The sequence below is a fragment of the Achroia grisella genome, unplaced genomic scaffold (genome assembly GCF_030625045.1).
Source record: "Achroia grisella isolate CSIRO2021 unplaced genomic scaffold, CSIRO_AGI_Agris_v1 utg20132, whole genome shotgun sequence".
NCBI lineage: Eukaryota > Metazoa > Arthropoda > Insecta > Lepidoptera > Pyralidae > Achroia > Achroia grisella.
The window spans coordinates 1,173-7,942 of NW_026712701.1; the positions used below are offsets into that span (position 1 = coordinate 1,173).

The 6,770-nt window shown below is 62.6% G+C and overlaps 1 non-coding gene across 1 annotated transcript; it reads right to left on the reverse strand.

Moving 5' to 3' along the window:
* Window positions 1-3,479: 3,479 nt before the first annotated feature.
* On the reverse strand, window positions 3,480-3,586 carry LOC131841876 (U6 spliceosomal RNA). The gene has a single exon (XR_009357467.1). It is a non-coding gene; the product is annotated as a U6 spliceosomal RNA (small nuclear RNA).
* Window positions 3,587-6,770: the final 3,184 nt, after the last annotated feature.

Below are 6,770 nucleotides of genomic sequence, written 5' to 3' on the forward strand. Positions count from 1 at the left end.
GCGCAGTGATACACTGACGCGTGGAGCTCCGCTACCAAGTCCCACGGAGGAGACCCCGCCAGCAGACCCGCCGCTTCCCCGGATATGGTGCGGTAGCCTCTAATGGCCCTGATGGCCATGGCCCTGTGTGGCCTGTTAAGGCAGGCCACATTTTCCCTCCCTAGGGCCCCCACCCAGATGGGGGCCCCGTACAGGGCCATGGACCGCACCACGCCGAGGTATAGGCGGCGGGAACCTTCTCCCGGGCCCCTCACATTTGGCAGCAGCCAGCTAAGAGCGCCGGCGGCTGCCATAAGGCGAGGGACCAGGTTCCGAAAGTGAGCGCGGAAGCTCCAACGACTGTCCAGGTCAAGCCCCAAATACCTAATACAGGACTTGACCCCCACCCTCTGGCCACTGACGACCAGCTGGGCATCCGGAGGTGGCGCGCGCCGAGGCCCATGAAAACATAGGACCTCGGTCTTCTCCAGCGCCACCTGGAGCCCAAGCCTCCTTATTCGGCCGACGACCAGCGCCACGCTTGCCGTGGCAAAGCGGGTAGCCTCCCGTAGGTCCCGCCCCCGGGCAGTGACCAAGGTGTCATCCGCGTAACACACGAGGTCAGTGCCCGTTAAAAGGGCGCCCCGCAGGTTCAAATCATACCCGATGTTCCACAGGATCGGGCCCAGAACCGACCCCTGTGGAACACCGCGTTGCATGTCCCTCGGCACTACAACGCCGTTCCGCCCCGTGCACAGTACAGACCTGTCCTCGAGGTAGGCCCCGATCACGTCCCGAATATAGGGAGGCGCGCGATGGTATTTCAGCGCCTCCCTAATAGTACGTCGCCCCAACCTTTTTTTTTTTTTTTTTTTTATCGTGTGGAAAAATCTTCAAAAGACCGTCACCCCGCCGGAAGGGATGGCGAGGTGGTGTGTGGGACTTGTACCCACTAAAAAACCACACGGTGTACCTACGAGCGCCTATGCCGGAGCCAGGGGATTCGCAAGTGCATTCTACCCCAGCTCCGACGGCGACGGCCCGCCCTGTAGATGTTGTAGGGCAGGCCCCATCTCGTTTAGTGGTTAGGGCGACCTATTTCGCCCTACTCCATTGTGGAGGCGTGTGGGTACACGCGCACACACCTCCGGGGCCTTTGGATTGGGGGGACTGCCTCCCTCAAGGCAGTCACCCCGGCCCCAGTGGGGGATAGAGGGGGCGGAGTTGGATACGCTCCCACCTCTAGGCCTGGCTCTTCTGCGGCGGAGGGAAGCGGGACGAGCTGACTCCCGCTCCTTTCCGCCGCCTCCTTCCGCGAGATAACTTCCTCGCAGAAGGAGCTCACCGCCAGCCACGATCTCTCGCTACTGACCATCCTCCGAACTAAATTCGGCAGCGAGAGATCGTCCCCCACTATTCGTGTGAGGACACGGCGCTCACTCTCAAACGCTGGACATATTTCCAGCGTGTGTTGCGCCGTGTCCTCTACACCTCCGCACTCGTGGCAGCCGGTCGTCGGCTCCTTCCTCGCCACATGACACAGATACCGCCCAAAGCAGCCGTGCCCGGACAGTATCTGTGTCATGCGGTACGTCAGTGGCCATCTCCTATTCATCCACCTTTTGAGGATGGGACGGACAGCCTCGACGGTCCTCAGGCCGGCCGATGGACTGGCCAGCCTTTCTCTCCACCTGATCCTGAGGATCCGCCGAAAGTCGGACCTCCGCGCTCCAATCTCATGGCCAGCGGGTGCCTCCCCATGGAACGTCGCTCCGCGCGCCAGTGATACACTGACGCGTGGAGCTCCGCTACCAAGTCCCACGGAGGAGACCCCGCCAGCAGACCCGCCGCTTCCCCGGATATGGTGCGGTAGCCTCTTATGGCCCGTATGGCCATGACCCTGTGTGGCCTGTTGAGACAGGCCACATTTTCCCTACCTAGGGCCCCCACCCAGATGGGGGCCCCGTACAGGGCCATGGACCGCACCACGCCGAGGTATAGGCGGCGGGAACCTTCTCCCGGGCCCCTCACATTTGGCAGCAGCCAGCTAAGAGCGCCGGCGGCTGCCATGAGGCGAGGGACCAGGTTCCGGAAGTGAGCGCGGAAGCTCCAACGACTGTCCAGGTCAAGCCCCAAGTATCGAATACAGGGCTTGACCCCCACCCTCTGGCCACTGACGACCAGCTGGGCATCCGGAGGTGGCGCACGCCGAGGCCCATGAAAACACAGGACCTCGGTCTTCTCCAGCGCCACCTGGAGCCCAAGCCTTCTTATACGACCGACGACCAGCGCCACGCATGCCGTGGCAAAGCGGGTAGCCTCCAGTAGGTCCCGCCCCCGGGCAGTGACCAAGGTGTCATCCGCGTAACACACAAGGTCAGTGCCCGTTAAAAGGGCGCCCCGCAGGTTCCAATCATACCCGATGTTCCACAGGATCGGGCCCAGAACCGACCCCTGTGGAACACCGCGTTGCATTTCCCTCGACACTACAACGCCGTTCCGCCCCGTGCATAGCACAGACCTGTCCTCGAGGTAGGCCCCGATCACGTCCCGAATGTAGGGAGGCGCGCGATGGTATTTCAGCGCCTCCCTAATAGTCGCAAAGGGCAGGGTGTTGAAGGCGTTCTTTATGTCCAACGAGACCGCCAACAACACCCCACCCTGGGACGTCGCCTCTTCCGAGAGGGAGCGCACACGCGAGATCGCGTCGATCGTCGAGCGCCCCTCTCGGAACCCGAACTGCTTCGGGCTGAGATCGGGACCTACCTGGGACAGGTGTTGGACGAGTCGGCCCGCCAAGATTCTCTCGAAGAGCTTGCCGATCTCGTCCAACAGCACTATGGGGCGGAACGCCGAGGGAACCACCGAACCTGCAGGGTGCTCCGCTTTGCGGAGCAGGACCACTCTACCCGCTTTCCACTGATTGGGAAACCGTCCCGACTCCAGACACGTGTTGAACAAGCGCCGGAGTCGGTCCCCTAGGGTGTTTAGGGCCAAGGACAGGACGCGGCCGTGGATACCATCCGGACCCGGGGCGACATTCTTGCCCCGGAGTTTATCCACGGCCGCGGCGAACTCCTCCTCGGTGATGATAGGAACCGCAGCAGCGCCGACGCCGCTGGCCTCTTCATCACTGCCACGCGGCATCATCGGAGGAGGTGTGAAGGAGGCTGTCTCGGGAACAGCTCCTCCAACACCCCCTCCAGCTGCTGCGGCTGGAGACCCTCTGCCACGGGGGCGCCCAGGGGCGTAACTTGCCCCTGACGAACCTATAAGCGACGCCCCCATGGCTCCCTGTCCAGGGTCTCCAGGAGTTCTTCCCTGGCTGTCTCCATGGCCCTGCTGATGGACAGCTGCAGAGCTTTCTTCCTCTCTTTGTACTGCTCGTACAGCTGTGCTTCCTCGTCGGCGTCGCGGCCCCGCCTGAGTCGGCGGTGCCTGGTGTACCGGCGGCGGGCGGCGGAGCACTCCTCCCTCAACGCCGCTATCTCCTCCGACAAAAAAATGTGGAACGCTTCACGATTTTGCGTGTCATCCTTGCGCAGGGGCCATGCTAATCTTCTCTGTATCGTTCCAATTTTAGTATATGTACTGCCGAAGCAAGTACACGTCGCCCCAACCTTTTTTTTTTTTTTTTTAACGTGTGGAAAAATCTTCAAAAGACCGTCACCCCGCCGGAGGGATGGCGAGGTGGTGTGTGGGACTTGTACCCACTAAAAACCACACGGTGTACCTACGAGCGCCTATGCCGGAGCCAGGGGATTCGCAAGTGCATTCTACCCCAGCTCCGACGGCGACGGCCCGCCCTGTAGATGTTGTAGGGCAGGCCCCATCTCGTTTTGTGGTTAGGGCGACCTATTTCGCCCTACTCCATTGTGGAGGCGTGTGGGTACACGCGCACACCTCCGGGGCCTTTGGATTGGGGGACTGCCTCCCTCAAGGCAGTCACCCCGGCCCCAGTGGGGGATAGAGGGGGGCGGAGTTGGGTACGCCCCCACCTCTAGGCCTGGCTCTTCTGCGGCGGAGGGAAGCGGGACGATCTGACTCCCGCTCCCTTTCCGCCGCCTCCTTCCGCGAGATAACTTCCTCGCAGAAGGAGCTCACCGCCAGCCACGATCTCTCGCTACTGATCATCCTCCGAACTAAATTCGGCAGCGAGAGATCGTCCCCCACTATTCGTGTGAGGACACGGCGCTCACTCTCGAACGCTGGACATTCGTCCAGCGTGTGTTGCGCCGTGTCCTCCACACCTCCGCACTCGTGGCAGCCGGTCGTCGGCTCCTTCCTCGCCACATGACACAGATACCGCCCGAAGCACCCGTGCCCGGACAGTATCTGTGTCATGCGGTACGTCAGTGGCCATCTCCTATTCATCCATCTTTTGAGGATGGGACGGACAGCCTCGACGGTCCTCAGGCCGGCCGATGGACTGGCCAGCCTTTCTCTCCACCTGATCCTGAGGATCCGCCGAAAGTCGGACCTCCGCGCTTCGATCTCATGACCAGCGGGTGCCTCCCCCACGGAACGTCGCTCCGCGCGCCAGTGGTACACTGACGCGTGGAGCTCTGCTACCAAGTCCCACGGAGGAGACCCCGCCAGCAGACCCGCCGCCTCCCCGGATATGGTGCGGTAGCCTCTAATGGCCCTGATGGCCATGGCCCTGTGTGGCCTGTTAAGACAGGCCACATTTTCCCTACCTCGGGCCCCCACCCAGATGGGGGCCCCGTACAGGGCCATGGACCGCACCACACCGAGGTATAAGCGGCGGGAACCTTCTCCCGGGCCCCTCACGTTTGGCAGCAGCCAACTAAGTGCGCCGGCGGCTGCCATAAGGCGAGGGACCAGGTTCCGGAAATGAGCGCGGAAGCTCCAACGACTGTCCAGGTCAAGCCCCAAATACCTAATACAGGGCTTGACCCCCACCCTCTGGCCACTGACGACCAGCTGGGCATCCGGAGGTGGCGCGCGCCGAGGCCCATGAAAACATAGGACCTCGGTCTTCTCCAGCGCCACCTGGAGCCCAAGCCTCCTTATTCGGCCGACGACCAGCGCCACGCTTGCCGTGGCAAAGCGGGTAGCCTCCCGTAGGTCCCGCCCCCGGGCAGTGACCAAGGTGTCATCCGCGTAACACACGAGGTCAGTGCCCGTTAAAAGGGCGCCCCGCAGGTTCCACAGGATCGGGCCCAGAACCGATCCCTGTGGAACACCGCGTTGCATTTCCCTCGACACTACAACGCTGTTCCGCCCCGTGCAGAGCACAGACCTGTCTTCGAGATAGGCCCCGATCACGTTCCGAATGTAGGGAGGCGCGCGATGGTACTGCAGCGCCTCCCTAATAGTCGCAAAGGGCAGGGTGTTGAAGGCGTTCTTAATGTCTAGAGAGACCGCCAACAACACCCCACCCTGGGACGTCGCCTCTTCCGAGAGGGAGCGCACACGCGAGATCGCGTCTATCGTCGAGCGCCCCTCTCGGAACCCGAACTGCTTCGGGCTGAGATCGGGACCTACCTGAGACAGGTGTTGGACGAGTCGGCCCGCCAAGATTCTCTCGAAGAGCTTGCCGATCTCGTCCAACAGCACTATGGGGCGGAACGCCGAGGGAACCACCGAACCTGCGGGGTGCTCCGCTTTGCGGAGCAGGACCACTCTACCCGCTTTCCACTGATTGGGAAACCGTCCCGACTCCAGACACGCATTGAACAAGCGCCGGAGTCGGTCCCCTAGGGTGTTTAGGGCCAAGGCCAGGACGCGGCCGTGGATACCATCCGGACCCGGGGCGACATTCTTGCCCCGGAGTTTATCCACGGCCGCGGCGAACTCCTCCACGGTGATGGCAGGAACCGCAGCAGCGCTGACGCCGCTGGCCTCTCCATCACTGCCACGCGGCATCATCGGAGGAGGTGTGAAGGGAGGCTGTCTCGGGAACAGCTCCTCCAACACCTCCCCCAACTGCTGCGGCTGGAGACCCTCTGCCACGGGGGGCGCCCAGGGGCGTAATTTGCCCCTGACGAACCTATAAGGACGCCCCCATGGATCCCTGTCCAGGGTCTCCAGGAGTTCTTCCCTGGCTGTCTCCTTGGCCCTGCTGATGGACAGCTGCAGAGCTTTCTTCCTCTCTTTGTACTGCTCGTACAGCTGTGCTTCCTCGTCGGCGTCGCGGCCCCGCCTGAGTCGGCGGTGCCTGGTGTACCGGCGGCGGGCGGCGGAGCACTCCTCCCTCAATGCCGCTATCTCCTCCGACCACCAGTACACCTGACGCCTAGGAGGTCGAGGGCCGGCTCGGGGCATCGCCGCGTCGCAAATGTGCGACAGAGCCTCACCGAACCAGCCCACCTCTGCGTCGACCTCCACAGGCCCCTCCGGTATGGGAACCCAGGCCTGGACGATGGAAGCCTCCATCAGCACGTCTTTATTCAGACGTTTCAACACCCATCTGGGGAGTTGTGGGACATTCCTCTCCTGGCGACCGGGGTGCGGAGCTACGGGTGAGGGGAGAACGTCTATCCGAATGTAACGATGATCGGATAGCGTCTCCACCTCATCCAACACCTGCCAGCTCCGCACCCTCTGTGCGATCGCTGGACTGCAGAGGGATACGTCGACATGCGACTCCCCTGCTGTCTCACGCACGTGGCGGCCGACCCTCGGTTCAACACCACCAGGCCGGCCGCGGCCGCCCAGTCTTCCAGGACCCTGCCTCGAGAGTCGGTGATGGGGGAGCCCCATGCCGTGGATTTGGCATTGAAGTCCCCCATCACCATCATTGGACGGGCCGAGTATAGCTCCATAGC